Below are 20,012 nucleotides of genomic sequence, written 5' to 3'. Positions count from 1 at the left end.
GAGCTCCTAGATAGACAAGGTGTCTGGGACTCTCATTAGGCAGCATTGTGAAAGCACAGCTGAGCACAGAGACCCTTCCCCTTTTAAGGACCTGCTCCTCATGGCCTGCGACTAGAGATGACTTGGCTGCATCCGGTGGGTCACACTCCACCTCAGCCAGTGTCCATGCAGGGTCCCTGCTCTGGGTGTGTGAGCGCTGCCTAATGAGAGTCCCAGAGACCTTGTCTACCTGGAAGCTCTTCTGATCTTCAACCAGCCCATTCATCCCCCAAGCATTGCAGGAGAGAGCGGGAGGAGGAGGGGGAAAGCCACTTCACAGGCATTCAGAGAGGGAAAGGAAGTATAACAGACATTTTGAGCATAGAAATCACTGCTGTTCCTACAACAGCAGGGACAGGCCACTAGGAGCTGAGAAAAGGAAACCATCCTGTTTCTGCCTGGCTTTGAACCAGGGACCTTTTGCGTGTTAGGCAAACGTGATAACCACTACACTACAGAAACTCTGTGATGGGGCTGTGCCCTTCCCTTCATAAGAACATAAGAATGGCCATAGTGGGTCAGACCAAAGGTCCATCCAACCCTATATCCTATCTGCCAACAATGGCCAATGCCAGGTGCCCAAGAGGGAGTGAACCTAACCGGAAATGATCAAGTGATCTCTCTCCTGCCATCCATCTGCACTCTCTGACAAACAGAGGCTAGGGACACCATTCCTTACCCATCCTGGCTAATATCTATTAATGGACTTAACCTCCATTAATTTATCTGCAAAAAGAACAAAGAGAACACGTGGCACCTTAGAGACTAACAAATGTATTTGAGCATAAGCTTTTGTGGGCTAAAACTCACTTCATCGGATGCATGCAGTTAAAAATTCAGTAGGAAGATATATATATACACAGAGAACGTGAAAAAAATGGGTGTTGCCATACACACCATAACGAGAGTGATCAGTTAACGTGAGCTGTTATCAGCAGGAGAAAAAAAACTGATTTTGGGAGGGGAACAGGAGAAAGGACAAAGGAAGGAAGAGACGAAGAGAAAAGAGGGATCAGACAGTGGATGGAGCAAGAGGTGAAACAAAAAGGACAAACCCTTATGTCCCCAGTGATTCTAAGAGACAAAATCACAGGTGCAGAATAAAATTCTGCCTCCTTAAGCTCGTGTTTTCCATGCCTAGAATTCAACTGTCACCAGATGGATCAGACTGAACAGGTTTCAGACCTCGAGGAGGCTCTTACCTTCTAAACAGGGATGGCTGTTTTCTAGTAAAATCACTAAAAGGGAAGGAGAAAACTCGAAAGAGGTTCCTCCTGGCGCTCACGTCCGTGAACCCGAATACTTTCTCAGTCCTCAAAGAGAGACCTGGAGAAGGAGACTTGCTGGAGCAAAGCCACATGGGTCTCTGAGGTTTCCCTGGCCCCTCGCCCCTGTCCTGCCTGGCTGATGTCAGCATCTCTCTGTGAGGTCACCACCTCCCCACCACCTTGGACCAATAGGCTGAGGTCCTGCAAAAGGCCTTTGTGATGTCACTGCCACACCCCTCCCTTGCTGGGCCAATGTCCTGCCCCTGGCCAGGCACTTTGGAGGTTTGAGCTACTCCCTGTGGATCACCCCACTCAAGGAGCGTTCGTTCTAGGCAGCAAGCCGGCTAGAGAGGGAAACATCAGACGCTGCTCCCAATGCTACACTCAGTTTTTCAGAAATTAGTCGACTTTATGGCCAGAAGAGACCATTAGAGCATCTAATCTGACCCCCTGCATATCACAGGCCTCCTGTATGGCACAATAGCTACTTTGGGGGCAAATACATTCCAGAAAGGCATTTAGTCTAGATGAAATGTCATCAAGAGATGGAGAATCCACCATTTTCCTTGGTAGCTTGTTCCTGTGGTGAATCATCCTCGCTGTTGAATATTTGTGCCTTTGTTGTAATATGAATTTGTCTCTTTTCATCTTCCAGCCATTGGGTCTTGTTATACCTTTCTCTGCTTGATTCAAGAGCCCTTTAATTCCCAAATCTTTTCTCTCCCTGAAGCACTTCAACACTTCAATGAAGTCACCTTTCAATCTTCTTTTGATCAGCTAATCAGGTTGAGCTCTTTCAGTAGCTCACTAGAAGGCATTTTTCTCCAGCCCTCAGAACCTTTGGTGGCTCTTTGCTGCCCCAGCTCCAATTTCACAACATCTTTTCAAACGAGGACACCAAAACTGGAGGCAGTATTCCAGTATCAGTCTCACTGATGCCGTGTCACCTCCTGTGACGTTATTGACATAATCTGTATCTGTATAGATCACTGCTGCGACAACTGTTCTATATTTGTAGCCAGTATTGTAGAAAGGTTGTCGTGTAAGGGGTCTATGGAGAGGTTCTGATTGGCTGATTATAATGATGCTATCTCTAGATGTGTTTCATTTTTGTAGTTGAAGTTATGAATATTGGCTTTCTGCCGGCTCACCCGCCCCCTCGCCACTGCCCACCCACTCGCCTCCTCAGCCCCGCTCCCTCACGTGCTATTGTGTCATACAGGAGGCCTGTGATTTGCAGGGGGTCAGATTAGATGCTCTAATGGTCTCTTCTGGCCGTAAAGTCGACTAATTTCTGAAAACTGAGTGTAGCATTGGGAGCAGCGTCTGCTGTTTCTGTCTAGCCGGCTTGCTGCCTAGAACAAACGCTCCTTGAGTGGGGTGATCCACAGGAGTAGCTCAAACCTCCAAAGTGCCTGGCCTGGGGCAGGACATTAGGCCAGCAAGGGAGGGTGTGGCAGTCACATCACAAAGGTTTTTTGCAGGACCACAAACTATTGGTGGGGAGGTGGTGACCTCACAGAGAGATGCTGACATCAGCCAGGCAGGACAGGGGCGAGGGGCCAGGGAAACCTCAGAGACCCCTGTGGCTTTGCTTCAGCAAGTCTCCTTCTCCAGGTCTCTCTTTGAGGACTGAGAGAGTATTCGGGTTCACGGACGTGAACGCCAGAGGAACCTCTTTCGAGTTTTCTTTCCCTTTTAGTGATTTTACTAGAAAACAGCCGTCCCTGTTTAGAAGGTAAGAGCCTCCTTGAGGTTTGAAACCTGTTCAGTCTGATCCATCTGGTGACAGTTGAATTCTAGGCATGGAAAACACGAGCTTAAGGAGGCAGAATTTTATTCTGAATTTTATTTGATCCCCACCAGTGACCTGGGCCATCCTTTGGGCTCTCTGGTGAGAACCCTCAGCCTCCCGTCCTCAGTCTCTACCCTGATTGGCTGAGCAGGGGGTTATTGACAGGGAGGAGACTCAGGTCCTTGTTCTCTTTCAAGACCAAGGAAATAAGTCAGAACCAGTTCTATGTTTGACGAATTTTGCTGCTTCTCTGCATTAATGGTCTCTGAGCAGTTCATGATTCTCTCTAACATGATTCTCCTCAAATTCTTGCTGAATAATTACTGTCACTGTTGTTGGTCTGGAGCTCATCTGAGAGCACTTTATTCAGGTCATTCAGTGTCTGAAATTCAAGATCCGATGGTTAGTTTGAAAATCAGGGCTCTTGGGTCCTATTCCCAACTCTGCCCCTGACTGGTTGTGTGACCTCAGACCAGTCACTTGGGCTTTCTCAGCCTTAGCTTCTCCCTCGTTCAAGTAGGGATATTAATGATCTGCTCCTACCTACCTCACGGTGGGTGGAGGCAGGGCTGCTCTAGGTTTTTGCCGTCCCAAGCAAAAAAATTTTGGCTGCCCCCACCCCAGCCCTGGGCTCCCACTGCACCTCCCTGCCACCCCAGACCTGGGCTCTGCCCTCCACCTGCACCCCTGCCACCTCAGGAGGTGTGGGAAATTCAGATCTTTCCACCTTCTTCCAAATTCCTCCTAAGGCGCCACTTTGGGGAATGTGCTCAGTGGGGAGCGGCAGCCCCCTGCTCCCCTAGCTACGCTCCTGCTTGTGGGAGCCCCTGCAAGACCAGGGACTGGGGCAAATTGCCCCACTTGCCCCCGCCTCTGGGCAGCCCTGCTAGCAGCTCTTCTGGGAGCACAGGAAGGAATGACTCCCTTCTCTAGCTTCTCCCCGTGGGGCTCTGGGGAGCAGGAGGGTTGTGTTATAAATTCCATCCAACTCCCCTTTGATCCAAGCCAAGGGGCGTCTCAGCTCTGCACGATCCTTGGCAGGGCCAAACAAGGGATGTTTTCCACTGCCCAGGAGACCCAGCCAGGACTCAAGGCAGCCCCAGACTTTCCCTTTCTCCCTTCTGGGAAATCAAGTTCAAGTTCTACAAGGAGCTAAAGAAGCCTCAACCCCGCATCTGAATTAATGTCAATTTCTCACTGCCTGTCAGAAACAAATGTCATTTCAATCCCAGGTGAGTCCACTTCAGTCATTCCTCAGCCTGATTTCTTCACCCTCCTGCCTTAGCTTAGGCATTGCGCCACCCTGTGGGCATTTCATGTCCCTTCTCAGTTTCACACACAGACACAATTTCCTTTGCATGGATCCATGAACAGCAAAAACTCCCTGTGTCTCTTGTCTGAGCCAGGGCATTCAATTGTATTGACACCTTCTCTCCTGCAATGGTAATGGTCAAACAGAGGGGACGTGGCCACCTTCAGCCCTGGCAGTGAGATATTCCCTCTCCTCTTTCTTCATGCTGATGTTGTTATTCCATAAAACATGAACCATGGAATAAATAGCTGAGTTTACTTCAGGGTGAGGAAAGAAAGGAGCCACCAACTCCCAAAAATCTCAGTGCCCCAGAGAAAAGCTGCCCCTGTTATTGGAACTAATGATGTGCTGGAGATATGTTGGGAAAAGGGACTGTCTGAATTGCCAAGGCAGGAAACGAACAATCTACAGCAACATCATTAACCACAGACACACTCTAGCCATGCTCCAGCCAGTGGGGAAATGGGCAGGAATTCATAATGTCAACTATAAAAATGATACACATCTAGAAATAGTATAATTATAATCAGCCAATCAGAACCTCTCCATAGACCCCTTATGCGACAACCTTTCTACAATATTGGCTACAAATAGAACAGCGGTCGCAATGGTGATCTATACGGTTACAGATTATGTCAATAACGTCACAGGAGGTGACACGGCATCAGTGAGACTGATACTGGAATACTGCCTCCAGTTTTGGTGTCCTCATTTGAAAAGATGTTGTGAAATTGGAGCTGGGGCAGCAAAGAGCCACCAAATGTTCTGAGGGCTGCAGAAAATGCCTTCTAGTGAGCTACTGAAAGAGCTCAACCTGCTTAGCTTATCAAAAGAAGAATGAAAGGCGACTTCACTGAAGTGCTGAAGTGCCTTAATGGAGAGAAAGGATTGGGTATTAAAGGGCTCTTGAATCTAGCAGAGAAAGGCATAACAAGACCCAATGGCTGGAAGGTGAAAAGAGACAAATTCATATTACAACTAAGGCACAAATATTCAACAGTCAGGATGATTCACCACAGGAACAAGCTACCAAGGAAAGTGGTGGATTCTCCATTTCCTGATGTCATTTCATGAAGACTAGATGCCTTTCTGGAATGTGTTTGCCCCAAAGTAGCTCTTGTGTCATACAGGAGGCCTGTGATATGCAGGGGGTCAGATTAGATGCTCTAATGGTCTCTTCTGGCCATAAAGTCAACTAATTTCTGAAAAACTGAGTGTAGCATTGGGAGCAGCGTCTGATGTTTCTGTCTAGCCGGCTTGCTGCCTAGAACGAACGCTCCTTGAGTGGGGTGATCCACAGGAGTAGCTCAAACCTCCAAAGTGCCTGGCCAGGTGCAGGACATTGAGGGGTGTGGCAGTGACATCACAAAGGCCTTTGCAGGACCTCAGACTATTGGTCCAAGTTGGTGGGGAGGTGGTGACTCACAAAGAGATGCTGACATCAGCCAGGCAGGACAGGGCGAGGGGCCAGGGAAACCTCAGAGACCCCTGTGGCTTTGCTTCAGCAAGTCTCCTTCTCTGGGTCTCTCTTTGAGGACTGAGAGAGTATTCGGGTTCACGGACGTGAGCGCCAGGAGGAACCTCTTTCGAGTTTTCTTCCCTTTTAGTGATTTTACTAGAAAACAGCCGTCCCTGTTTAGAAGGTAAGAGCCTCCTCGAGGTGTGAAACCTGTTCAGTCTGATCCATCTGGTGACAGGTCACTTCCTTCTATACCTCAGGCTCCTCCCATCTGCCCAATGGGAACAGGGAGAGTTCTCAAACTCTGGTCAGTTGTGAGCCTGGTTCTGACCTGGGTCCCACCTCCTCTGACACAGGATCATGTGCAGAACATGGGAGCTCTGGCTTGTCCTAAATGCTGTAGAGTGTGAGTTCCTGGGAAAGGCAGGGGTGGGAGCAAGAGGAGAAAGGCAGAGACATTGGAGACGAGGAATTGGGGGAGAAGAGAGAAAATAAATGATTGAAGCAGAAGAGGTGTCCCAACTCCATCTTGCTCATCACAGGTGTTCACAGAGACAGGTAGTTGCGGGTTTTCCAGTGTCAAGTCTGAACTTTGATTCTAACAATGTGCGTTGAAATATCAAGGGATCTCCACATACCTGATCTCTTCCCTCTCCCCTTTTTTGTATTAATTTTTATTTTTACGTGTTTGGCTTAACTGTGATCGTCTCTTTCCCCACCTGTATTGCAATTTGGGGGTTATGTTTATTGTGCCTCCCTTTTGTTCATGTCGTTATAATTGTAACAGCAAAGGAACCTGCAGGAGCAAAAACTGACTCAAAACTTCATTTCCCCATCATGCCGAACATCGTATAAACAGCTCACGCAGCTGGAATCATAACACGCAAGGCCAGGGATGGGAGATGCAGGTTTCCAAGGGTTCTGTCTTTCTCAGATGACACATTCCAGCCCCTTGTGTGCCTCCATCCTGTATGACCTGCTGGACGTTGACACATTTATTGTTTCATTCTATAGATAATGTGATTGTAACACAATGTGACTGAAATTAAACCACTTCCAGATGAGGAAACAACAGAAGAGAAAAGCCATTATTGCATTGGCTGGGAATCAAACCAAGATCAACTGCTTGGAAGACACCTACACACCACTATACCACCAGTGCATCTGGCAGGAGTAGCTTTCTGCAGGCTCTGTGCGCTGGCAAAGGGGGTGACACATGACCATGGAAGGAGTGAGCAGGGTGGATGGGCTGGAAGCTGCCTGACAGCTGGGAGCAGAGTTACCATCCCTGAGTGACTGAAAGGGGGCAATGGTGAAAACAGATCTCACTGGGAGCTGGCCCCACAGCAGCCCCGCCCCTAGGAGAGGGGAACTGAAGCTCAACTTCAATCACAGAAAAATCTTCCCTGAGAAGGAAGGGTACAGCTTGTTTTAAAGCCCAGGTTTGTGTTTGTTCCTGCTACATAGGGAGGGGCTGGGTAGTGCTGATTCCAGCCCCCAGACTCTGGGATAATGAACGTATTCATGCTGCCAGTGAAGTGCTGGAGGGAGATGATCTTTGACAGTGATGGACGCCTCATCCTAAAGGCCTTTGTCTGCCCCCTTCCAGTGACTGTTTGGCACAGGAATGCAGCCCCCACTCCTGGGTCTCTCCTGGGCAAATAATGTTTCTGTGCAAAACACCAAAGCTTTTAACAGAAAGGAAGAAAAGGAAATGGCCACATGATGGGACTAGGACATAAGGAATGAAACGCACATGGGCGGTGAGTTATATACCCACGTGGTGCCCAGGCACCAGCAATATTCAGAGCCCTGGGGCCCAGCTCCACCAAAGTTTGGGGCCGGGTCTCCTCTGGCCCCACCTGCCACCTCCCGTGCTTCCCCGTGGGTCCCCTGACCTCCTTGCTGGCCCCATGCATGTCCCTGGGCCCCGGAGGAGCAGAGCATCCTGCCTCTTCAATGCAGCTCCATGCTGCCTCCCTGCAGCAACTGCTGCCACAGGGTCCTAGTGCCCCCCCGTCCCAACTCACTGCCAGGGCAGACTGACTCTGAGCCTGCCCTTCCACCTCAGACCCTTCCCTTTTCCAGCGGGACCCTCCACCATCACAGCCCCTGCAGTCACCACTCCTGCCCCATGCTGTGCAAGGAGACAGCCCCATCCCCCACCCCAGTGAGGCTATAGTCAGGGGCAACAGCAGGGGAGGAGGTGCATGCAGCACCCCCCAGCCCCCATAATGGGGGAGGCGAGGGAGATTCCTGGACCTGAGAAGGGCCCTAGGAACACCTGCAGTGACAGTGGTGGGAGTGAGTGTGCTGCTGGGAATGAGGGGTTCCTCCCCAGAGCTTGCTGCTGCCAGCAGGGAAAGGGCTGGGGGGAGTCCTCCTTTCTGGCCCTTGTCCCGGAGCAGCCTGCCTGCACCCCAAACTCATCCCCAGCCCTGCCCCACCCCAGATCCCACACCTCCAGCCAGAGCTTTCACCCCCCCACCACATCCTCAACCTCTGCCTGAGCCCTCCCACACCCCAAACCTCCCATCCCCAGTCCCAGCCAGAGTCCTCATCCCCACACACCCCAACCTTCTGCCCCAGCCCTGAGCCCTCCAACACCACAAACCCTCATCTCCAGCCCCAGATAGAGCCTCACACACCCCTGCACCCCAACCCTCTGCCCTAGTCCTGAGCCCTCCCACACCCCAAACACCTTATCCCCATCCCAGACACAGCCCTCATCCCCTGCACCCTAACCTCTGCTCCAGCCCTGAGCCTCCAACACCCCAAACCCACCAGCCTCAGACAGAGCCCTCACCCCACACCCCTACCCTCTGCTCTAGCACTGAGCCTCTCCACACCCCAAACCCATCATTCCCAGCCCCAGCCAGAGCCCTCATCCCCTGCACCCTAACCGTCTGCCCCAACCCTGAGCCCCTCCTGCATCATGAACCCCTCATCCCCAGCCCCACCACACAGCCATCACCCCACACCCCAACCTCTGCTATAGCCCCTGAGCCCTCCCACACCCCAAACCTCTCATCCCCAGCCACACCCCAAACTCTCCCAGAACCTTGGGCGGGTGGGGGGCGGAGTTTGGGCAGGTTCTGGGCACCACCAAAAATTCTACAAACCTACCGCCCATGGAAACACAAGATGCTTCTCCCATGTGCATTGACTTTTAACCTTGTTTGTGGTGGTGTTGTATCCATGTTGGTCCCAGGGTCCTCTGGGGCGCCGGGCATTAGCCACTTTCGGGAGAGTGGGCTAGATGAACTGGTCTGACTCAGTGTGGCTGTTCTTATGTTCTAACTGCTGGTTATGGAGGAGACGACCTTCCAGGCTACACAGAACTGAAGAAGTGTGTGGGGTTAGCTCCACAGCTTGTCTCTTTCACCAACAGAGGTTGGTCCTCTGCAAGCTCTTACCCTCACCCACCTTGTCTCTCTTGGACTCTGAAAAGTGTTTTCTCTCCACTCCCTTTGGAGAGAAGTTAAGTTTCCCTTTGGGCAACTATCAGGCTGAAGCAATTGTATTGACTGTGACACTAGAATTGAAGATTTAATATTATAAATAAATGAGTCTAAACCTGAGGTTCTGGTTTTCACATTGGTTTTTCTAACTCAGTTCCCAATGCTCTTCTAGAAAGGCCTCCAGGCTGCCTGCCCAGCCCAGCAAAAGTGGCCAGGAGAAAGCCCATTCTGCTGCTCTTTCAGGTAGTTGAAGGCTGCTATCAAACCCCCCTCACTCCGTCAGTCCCCAGTCTGTGGCAGTGCATAGGATTCTTCCTTCCTAAGTGCAGGACTCTGCACTTCTCCTTGTTGAACCTCCTCAGATTTCTTTTGGCCCAATCCTCCAATTTGTCTAGGTCGCTCTGGACCCAAACCCTGTCCTCCAACGCTTGGATTCTTTACATGCTTTCACAGAGCACAGAGCACATGTTCCATGATTTCATAGGGCAGAGTTTTGTGCTATCGGGAGCTTTCCCTGTGTGGATTTGACAGGTGGATCAACACAGAGACACACTGTGACCCTTCTCAGGGTGCTGAGGGCTGTGAGTCTCCTTGTTGCCACCTGCCACAAGGAAGAGGGAGTTTTGCATTTGGCAGCTGGATGTTAGTGACCAAACTCACCAGCCTGCTGGAACTCAAGGACCCTCCTCTGAGCTACAGCAGCCAACTTAACCCTTGAGTTCCTTCAATGTGTCCCCTCTGGGGTCCAGCCCAGATCACCAGATACCTGGTGAAATCCCAGATCCTCTCTTCCCCAAGTATCCCAGGTTACTAGTTTTACTGTGGACCATTGCTACTGTATCTCACACAGCACCTGAGTAGTTATTGAACAAGCAAAAAATTTATTTCACAACAGATAGAGATTTAAACAAATGTGAGTGATGGAAACCAACTGTTACCACTAAACAAAGGCAGAAAGCAATAGAATAGAAAGGCCAGCACAAAAAACAGAGAGAGGAACAATAAGATAGTAAAAGGACAATGGTTGGAACTCCATTTCTCTCAGTCTTTGGATTGATGGGTACTAGAGCTGTAGCAACAGTTGAGGAACCAGGGTAAATTAAATCAAATTAACTTTTCAAGATTAGCCATCATTTCCTGTATGACTAACAAAACACAAAAACAAGATGACTTTCAGTTTTCCAAAATAATTCACATTATCACAGTCTCTACTCTTTATCCAATAACATCACCTATAATGTAACAATAACATATTCAAAGATCACAAATTCTTGTCATATATGTTAGTTTTCTTTAATCCCATTGCCAACAACTGAACCTTGGCTCAAGTTGTGGTTTCTTCCAACGGGAGTCCCAACACTTCTGTGAGTTCATATATCTCGGTTCTTCTGCCATGTGTGTTGGTAGAAGGGGTCTTCTATGTTGCAATGTTTGCATCATGGAGAAAATACCTCTCTTTTCACACTTTTTAATCTTTCAAAGTAGGAGGAGGTAGAGAAGTAAAGTAAAATGCATAAAACACAAGAGAAAACTAAGGCCTGGTCTACACTAAAGACATTTATCGGGATAACTATATTGCTTAGGGGTGTGAAAAATCCACACAGCTGAGCAACCTAGTTACACAGCCCTAACCCCCTGTGTAGTGCTACATGAGCGGGAGAGCTTCTCCTCTCAACATAGCCACCGCCGCCAGGCTGGACTAATCAAGTCTGATGAGAGAAATCTCTCTCATTGGCTTAGAGCATCTGTTATTGCAGTGCTACAGCAGTGCAGCTACATTGGTGCAGCTGTGCCAACATCAGCTTAATTGTGTAGCCACAGCGTCAGACACAAAACCATAGAATCAGGACTCAACATGCATGTATCTGAAGTCTGAAATTGGAGGCTGACAAATACGTTGCCTCATTGGTTACCATCATTTCTACAGCCTGAAAGTCCTTGTTACCCAACCAGGCAGCCAGTTTGGGATCCACAGGGAAGGACTGTCCTATGAAGCACTCTCTTTGCATCCAAACAGGAAGGATGACTGTTCTCAATCTAACCCTGGCATACTTTGGAAATGTAATCAGTGACACTGAACTAGGAAGTGAGTTGTACAAACCATTTTCCTTGGGTCACCATAGCTTCCTTTACTGGGGTGGAAACCAAGAACTGGGTGTGGACTCTTTCAACCTCAGCTCTTTCCAAATCCTTGGTTTTGGATAGGGTAAATTTACACTTCTCTGAAGAATACTTTACAAACCACTTAAAATCTCAGCAATGTTAATGAGGAGTGGCTTCTGAAACATGCCCAGCTTTTCTTTAATTTGGTGGCACAGGTCCAGGGAAGGACTGGATACAGGCCTGGGATCAGAATCTTCGTTAGTTACCAGAGCTGGAGATTCTATTCAAACATGGCTATTTTTCTGAAGCTATTACATTTTCAACACTGGTTTCATTTATACACATCTTAGCGCCTACAAAGGATAAATTCAACTAAAACTCCACTTCTATTTCCTCAACATCTGTGTCATGAAAGGCTGCATTTCCTATAGCATAGGATTTGCTAGGAGAGATCTTCTGTAGGGCCTGGGCATTTTGCCCAGTTCAAAACCACTTACCATGGAATTCTCTCTTCCCAGATCATTGAGACAATATTGCCTTAAACAACTGAAATACACTGTGATCAGATGCACTTCCTTCAGTTAGTTGGGGTTCTGCTGTTGTTCACCATTTCTGAGTGGAGATTTTAAATCACTGCTATTTCTTTGTTAGCCTGTCCAGTAAATTAGAGAGTTCTCTCCTGTTGATAGAACTGCACTTCAACTTTCTCCATGTCATCATGGAGGGATGGGGAAAAAGCAAAGCTGAAATCATAAATGAGGACTTTAGCAAAGGGTCATTGTCTTAAATTCTTCAATAAATCTGAGCTACATCCTACCAAACTGAACTAATATCCAATTGGGTGACCAAACAGCCTTCAGGAAAGATAGAAACCCGCATCACAGAGAGACAATACATGACAAAGAAAGTGTCAAGTGAAATTCCAGAGCAGGTTACATCTGATTATTCAGAGTCGGGACAAGAGATTTTCCCACCACATTGTCCTCTGATCCATTCAAACCTTCTTCCCTCATCCCTGTCTCAATAGTCAGTTATGTTATTTACAATTTTTTTAGTATCCCAGCATGCCCATAATGAGGAAAACAGCCCTCTTGCCAGAAGTGGCTTTACAATAGATGGAAGCTGGAATTTAAACTCTAAATGATCACACTGTATTTGGGATCCATTTGAATTCCTCCCAGGTCTTTGACACTTTCATCTCCAGTCATAGCGACTCTGATACAGGATTAAAGAAGTCAAAACATCATCTGCAAGCACAGACAACGGAGAATGCTTCATCACATGACACTTTGAGAAGTGGATGGATAGAATGTGACGAAGATAAACTCTATCTGGCTCAGGCAAAGGTAACAGTTCTTCAGTGAAGGGGAAGGAGGGAATCTCTGAGTCACTCCATCTCTTCCAGTGTCACAGAAGCTGAAATTATACTTTTTCCTGCCCCTGCTCCTCTTCATTTACATATAATTTGAAAATTTCTAATGTAACTGCTCTTCAGCACAACCCAGAGCAACGTGAGAACAACTGACAAGGATACAATTTGGATCACTGGTGACTCTAACAATAACTTTTCAATAGGAGGAATGGTATAAACGTGATGCTCCCTGGTTCCTCATAGGAAGGGCACAGTCCAGTTACTTGTGGGACAACAGAAAGGACAAATAGGTCCATCTCAAAAGAGGCGAACTGCAAAGGCAAAATGGGCCACTCATCTGGACAATGTGGGCTGAGGGATAATGGTGCTGCAAACAGTTCAAAAGCTTTAAAAGTTACTATGGGGAATCAGGAAAAGTATTAAAGAAAACAAAGTCTTGATAGCCCTAGAGATTTTTACAATGTTGATCTCCCTTGCAGATTCTCTGATGGCTAACATGGGCTGAGTGCCAAGAGAAGGTTTTCCCACACTCATGGCATACATAGGGCCTCTCCCCTGTGTGGATTCTCCGATGAATAGAAAGGGCTGATGTGTGAGTGAAGGTTTTCCCACACTCACGGCATTTGTAATGGCCTGTCCCCTGTGTGGATTCTCTGATGTCTAGAAAGGCCTGATCTGTAAGTGAAGTTTTCTCCACACTCATGGCATTCAAAGGGCCTCTCCTGTGTGGATTCTCTCTTCTGATGTCGAGAAAGGGTTGATCTGTGAGTGAAGTTTTCCCACACTCACTACATTCATAGGGCCTCTCTCCTCTGTGGATTGTTTGATGCCTAATAAGGTGGGAGCTGCGATTGAAGCTGTTTTCCCACACTCACATCCCAAACTGCATTCAAAGGGCCTCTCCCGTGTGTGGAGTCTCTGATGTACAGAAAAGGCTGAGCTGCGAGAGAAGGTTTTTCCACACTCAGTGCATGTATTTTCTCTTTCGCTTAAGGATTTCCTGCTGTGTTATGCTTTCCATGAGGACCTTCTGAGTTCTCAAGAGGAAATAAATTCATCCACTTTCTCCCCTGGCTGGTTTCCTTGCTCTCTTTTTGGTCTGTGCTGAATCTCTCAGGATTTTCCCTGCTCATGACTCCTGGACACATTCCTTTTCGATCTTTGTGATAATGCTCTGTTTTACCCACTGGCTCAACATTTTCAGGCTGAGAATTCTGCTCCTCTTTCTCACATGCCATTGCATCACCTGCTGTGGCAGAGACAGAAACCTCAAACAGGGATGGAAAGGGAAGACTAAGCCAAAACAAGTGCTGAAGACAGGTCAAATAAAAATCAGGAGCTGAACTCCCAAACTCTTCCCCAAATAGGAGAGGAGGGGGATCAATTCAGCCTTCACATCCCATCCAAATACGCAGGGGAAGGGAGGAAGCTACTGCCTGGTGTCTGCTAGGATCTATAGGAAGCCATGAACTATATTTACCCTGAGGATATGACCCCTGCAAGGGACAATAATGAACTGAGAGACCTCCCCAAGGGAATAGTTGGGCATTCCAGATGTTTCCTTCAGGCACTTACAGATTCTGAGGTGGTTTAATGTTTCCTCACCTGTGCAGGGAGTTCTCAGGATCTCTCTTTCCTCTGAACTCCTGGAGGTCTGGGGGGGGACCCATGGCTCTTCCCCTTGTTCCAGCTGGGAGATCACATCACGCTGGAAAACTAGAAACCTGCTCAGATGAAAGAAAACAAAGGAGTTCAGTTGATTTCATAAGACTTGGTCATAAAAACATTCTATTCATTTAACTTCGGTGCTTAGTGTGACCTGGTGGGCCAGTGGTTCTCACTGAAATGCCAAAGTTAGGCAGGCTGAAAAGGGAGAGTAGATGCTCCCAAAACTGCTGGTTAACACTGAAGTTAAACTCACTGACCAGTCACACACTGTGCTTCTGATCCCCCACATGGGTTATCGATAAGCTGAAAAAAGAAATCACACAGCCCCCTTTATTCCATCCCAGTTCTCTGACTCCTAATCAGCAGCGAGGTCCAGTACAGTGAGAGGTTATTTAAAAACTCTTCTCACATAAACAAAGTGTTCCTCTGACCCCAAAGGGTCAGCCACATCACCAGGTCAGTATAGGTTTGGATATTACCAAAAATTCCATCCTTCCAGACAATCCTTTAGCATCTAAACTAAAGGTTTAAAATGAAAGAAAGACAGAAAGATGTTAAATGGGAAAGCAGTCAGATACGTTCCAAAATGGATATATCAGGTTCTTAGCAGTATTGGTGAGTTGCTGGCTTGAAAGTCCGTCTGGAACACATCCATAGCTTGATGGGTCATTCAGTCCTTTGTTCCAGAGTTCAGTTTGTAGAGAAGTTACTCCAGAGGTAGGAAGGGGGATTGAAGACAGAATGGAGATGATGCAGCGTTCTTTATATTCCTTTTGCCATGTGGCCTGTACTTCCTGTGTTCCAAACACAAGATTCACAGCACATGGCATGGAAAGCCTTGAGTTCTCATTACACAGCCATACCCTGGCATGTCTTGCTGACTCAATAGGTGTATCCTTGGTCCTTTCCATGGGCTCATTGTACAGCTGATGACCTCAATGGGCCATCAAACAGGCTAGAGCAGTGTTGATGTCAATATGTCTGGGGTGTCACCCAGAAACACTGCACAAGTCTGGAAATACAGATATACCTACATATCTATAACCTCACAATACAAAGGTGATACAAACATAGAAATAATATCATCATACTTGGCAAATCAAGACATTTTTACTGACACCTTACATGGCATATCTATACAATTCATTGCAATTTCATCAGATTATATTATTATTTTATTATTAATACCAAAGTGTCTCACAATTCCATCCAGTGTCACACTTGGTAAACCAGTGAATTCCCAGGACCAGTTCCTCAGGGCCTTGAAGATGCCGAACACTGTGCTTATAAGAGATTGAAATACCCACATATCTGCTGGGAACACATACACAGACAGTGTCAGTCTATACCCCTGTGTTCACTCTTCTAGAAAATTATGATCAATTTGTACACAGTATGGCTTGTGAGGTATCATTTGAAAATGCATAATCTACTGAATATTATCCTCCTGTTAAAATGTGTAGTAACACTGTATGTAAAGTTATGAGATTTTACAGTATGAGATTACTGAAAATGTTACAATTCTGGGGAACACCCACAGAGCAGTTCCTCAGAGACAACAAGGCAAACAGCTGGTCAAACAGCCATTCTCCGGTGGGGAAGGTGAAGAAGACATTTACATTCCATCACAGGGACCTCTTGAAGCTTTTGTGGAAAACAGCCACATGATTGATTTTGAATCAGCTCAGCCTGAGGCTCTTTTCTTAGTTAAAAGTGCGCAGGGGGCGACAGCTATTGGAATACTGTCCCCTGAGCTAAAAATCACACAAGCATTTTAAAGCTTAAAACCCCAAACAATGACACATATGTTGCATGTTAATTACCTTATTTGGAATATATTGCAAAATATGATGCAAGCAATGTTGGAAATAGTTAAGAAAGGGATAGATATGACAGAATATATCATATATCATATTTGTAAAAACAGCAAATAAATCCATGATAGACCCACATTTTGAATACTGCATGCAGATGTTGTCGCCCCATCTCAAAAAAAGATATATTGGAATTGGAAAAGGTTCAGAAAAGGGCAACAAAAATGATTAGGGGGATGGAACAGTTATGCCAGACCTAACCCCCAGTTTCACTTGAGCAAACAGGAGCTATTTGACACTGTGCGATAGGGCTCCTGTGCTCTGTTCCCAAAGTGTTCTGCAGCAGGAGTGCTCTCTGGTAGTGTGTGTGTGTCACTGGCATATTGGGGTGATGCTGAAACAGGACAGAGTAGAGGTGGCATTGGAGGCTGGCGTGAACCTTAACTCTTCATTTCCTTCCAAGAACCAAGGGGATAGCAACCCTTACCCAGCGAGGTCACAGTCTCATAGTTCTCCTGCATGACATCCCAGTAGAGGGCCTCTTGAGCGGGGTCAGTCCAGCAGAGCCCACTCTTCCCTGGTGAAATGCACAGCCACCTCCCTCGAAGGTCACCGGCCCCTGGAAAGAGCAAGAGTCCAACACTCCAGGACCTGCTGCCCACTCACAGCCCCACTATTTGTGGCAGAGAGGTGAATCAAATGGAAGCTCTGGGTGATCCCACTCCCAACAGGAGTCCCACCCCACCCCGCTCAGCGTATCCAGCAAATACCAGGGTGAGGGGGACCGAAGAGAGAGCCCTTGTCTCTCCAGCAGATCCATCACACACCTACTTGGCCACCGACTGATACAGGAGATGGAGCCCCCAGCAGGGTCCAGGAGAGGCTCCTGGTAGGAAGCCCAATAACCTCCCAGGTATTGTGAGGAGTGGGATATGAAGGGAGAGGGCAGCCCAATAAGCCTGACTCATGGGTTTTGCCTCCTCCATATCTCACGGCAGCCACTGGTTAGTGAGCTCAGGCTCCAGCACTGGGAGTCTGGTCAGTTGACTACAAGCTCATGTAGGTGGGCCATTTTCTTTCTTCACAAATTAGGCACCTCCCAACCTCCTGGGTCTGTTCCTAGAATCTAGGGCACTTATTAAATAACTCCTCAGCAGGCTTGCCACACCCTGCCTCCTCCTTTCCCCACGCTGTGAATTTCTGCCCGGCTCCAACCTTCAAACCAGACTGTGCAAACCTTCCCATCTCTGGTGTATTTGCTCTCCCTCTCCTCCAGCAGGAACCCACCAGCAACCCCTGATAATCCCTACCTGAGTTGGCTCCACTGCAGGCATTTCTTTCTTCCCTGTCCCACGCCAGGCTGGGATGAGCTGGAGGAAAACATGGACGCCATTCTGCAGCCTGTCTGGGAGAAGGGCAGTAATGTGGAGCAAGGTTTCAGAACCAGTTTTAGTTAACTTCACATCAGAATTCCCCCAGGCCCCTTCCTGCACACAGACACCCTAGATTCTGCCATGCAGGGAAATGCTCAGTCTGTTTATAACAATGTAGACCTACCCCTCCTGCCATGCTGCTAAGCCCAGACACATTTCTTAACCTCCCTCTCTCCTCCCCTCACCCCCTAACAAAGTCTGTAGAACACAAAGGCTAGAAAAGAGAGCAGAACCAAAGGAGCTCACTGTGGGGATTCCTGTCCAGACACTGACCCCACGGCAGCCACACCCCAGCAGGGGAATGCTATGGAGCCAGAACTAGCTTTTCCTCTGTCTGATCCTCTTGTTTTGTTCACTGGAAAGTGGTTCTGCCCAGGATGCGCAATACATGTGTCTGGGTGGAAATCTCTCCCCTCATTTCTCCCACTGCCCTTTCAGTCTCTCCTTCCCCTGTCCCTCTTCTCCTGCCCTCTGGCTGGGAAAGTTTCCCATTCCTGGGGCTTTTGCTCTCCCAGGCTGGATTTTCTCCTGGCAATTGCTAATGGAGGAGAAATAGGGAGGGGCTGTCAGTGCAGAGTCACTTTCTGCCAGACCCGAAGACTTTCCTGAGGTCTTTCAGTTACCTGGAGACTTGGCTCAGAATTTAGTATTAATAGGGCCCAGGGCTGCCCTAGGAGGGCTAGGACCAGCTGGAGAAAGTCATCCCTGGGCCAGGCAGAGAAGCAGCTTTAATTCAGGAGTCTCTTCCCAGCACACAGAACCCCACTGTGTGAGCAGCAGCTACTAAGCCTGGTCTCCCAGATCACTGAATGGAGGCTGCAGCGTCTGACCCAGGAAGCTGAACCCCAATATCCTGAGCAGAGAGAGGGGACAGAGCGTTTGAGCAGCTTCCCTCCTTTAGCTCTCTGGGGAGAGCAGCTAATGAGAGCCCCTCCTCACAGGAGAATTGCTGATCTCATTTGGTTCCACTGGTCGATCCACGATCACTCCTTTGTCTTTCCATACACAGTGACTCTGGATTAACAAATGGTCTCAATGAAACCAGAGTTCAGGAAAGAATGAGTCCAGAATGCTGTGGAAGAGACTCATTGTGCGGCAGTGCTGACTCCCCCTTCCCTCCTCCCTCACCCCCGAGATCCAGGACAAGGACTGGACAATCTAGGACAAGGACTGGACAATCTAGGGACAATGGAACTGGAAGTTCCTGCACTTTTCAAGAGGGAGCAGAGCAAAAATCTGTGATTTCACCTTACAGTGGTCTGATAAGTGGCTAGAAAGTTATCACAGTGACTGGAGCCTGGCTGGGGAATGTCGGGCAGTGCTTGGAGCCAGGATTCTGGCATAAGCTAATCATGGAGAAGCAGCAAGGTTAGGAGCAGCCCCAGAGGCCCAGCCAACCCCCAGATACTCCTGGAACCCACTCCTCCGGAGTCCCTGGCCAGGGACCTCAGATACCACTCAGAGCCCCACTGGCCAGACAACCCCCACCAGACCGTCAGTGCCCGGTAGGGACTCCCAAAAGGGTCCCCCTACCAAGAGACTCACATGCACAGCCAGAGACCCCCAAAGGGACCCCCACTGGGAACTCCAGTCCCTCACTGCCTGCCTAGGATCCCCCGCCCTCCAGTGCAGGATCTGCCCTGCTCCTTTGCTCTGGCACCCCCTCCTCCCCTTCTGCGGGATCCCTGGTGCTTTAGCAGGCACCCCATTCGCGGCCTAGCGGGATTCTCCCACACACACTCTGTGCACTGGGCAATGGCAGCGATCCCAGGAGTCTCAAGTGGGAAGCCCAGACAGAGCCCCCGGGCACAGCACCAGGCTCCTCTAACCCCTGTCCTGCCTCCCCAAGAGACGCCCACCCCGGCTGTTCTGCAGCCACCAGGCCCTGCAGCGAGTACCCACCTCCAGGACCCACAGCCTCAGGGCTGGGGCACATCACACCCACCCCTGAAACCCCAGAATCTCCAGAACCCACCAACCTCACTCAGGGTACCCCCGGCCCAGCCACCCAGAGGCCTCCCCACCACAATCCCCCTTCAGCTACTATCTCCCACAGCCCCACCCCCACCCACAACACTGTTACTGCCTCACAGTGCCTGAGAAGTGGAGAGAGAAAGTGACCACCGCCCCTGCTGGCCAGTGTCACACAGGCAGAGGGAGCCCTGGGGACAGTCTCTTGAACAGGAGTATGGAAGGGCCTGGAGGGGACAAAATAGGTAAGAAATGTCCATGGCCTGTCACTAGCAGAATAATGGCCACTCCTGGATCCACCACAGGAAGTGGGCTAC

The 20,012-nt window shown here is 48.7% G+C and overlaps 1 non-coding gene across 1 annotated transcript; it reads right to left on the bottom strand.

Annotated features, from left to right (window-relative positions):
- Positions 1-428: 428 nt before the first annotated feature.
- On the bottom strand, positions 429-501 carry TRNAV-AAC. Its single transcript has one exon. It is a non-coding gene; the product is annotated as a tRNA-Val (tRNA).
- Positions 502-20,012: the final 19,511 nt, after the last annotated feature.

Source organism: Mauremys reevesii, linkage group 14 (assembly GCF_016161935.1).
Source record: "Mauremys reevesii isolate NIE-2019 linkage group 14, ASM1616193v1, whole genome shotgun sequence".
NCBI lineage: Eukaryota > Metazoa > Chordata > Testudines > Geoemydidae > Mauremys > Mauremys reevesii.
The sequence above is the reverse complement of the archived record's forward strand: the minus strand, read 5'-3'. Positions and strand labels throughout refer to the sequence as shown.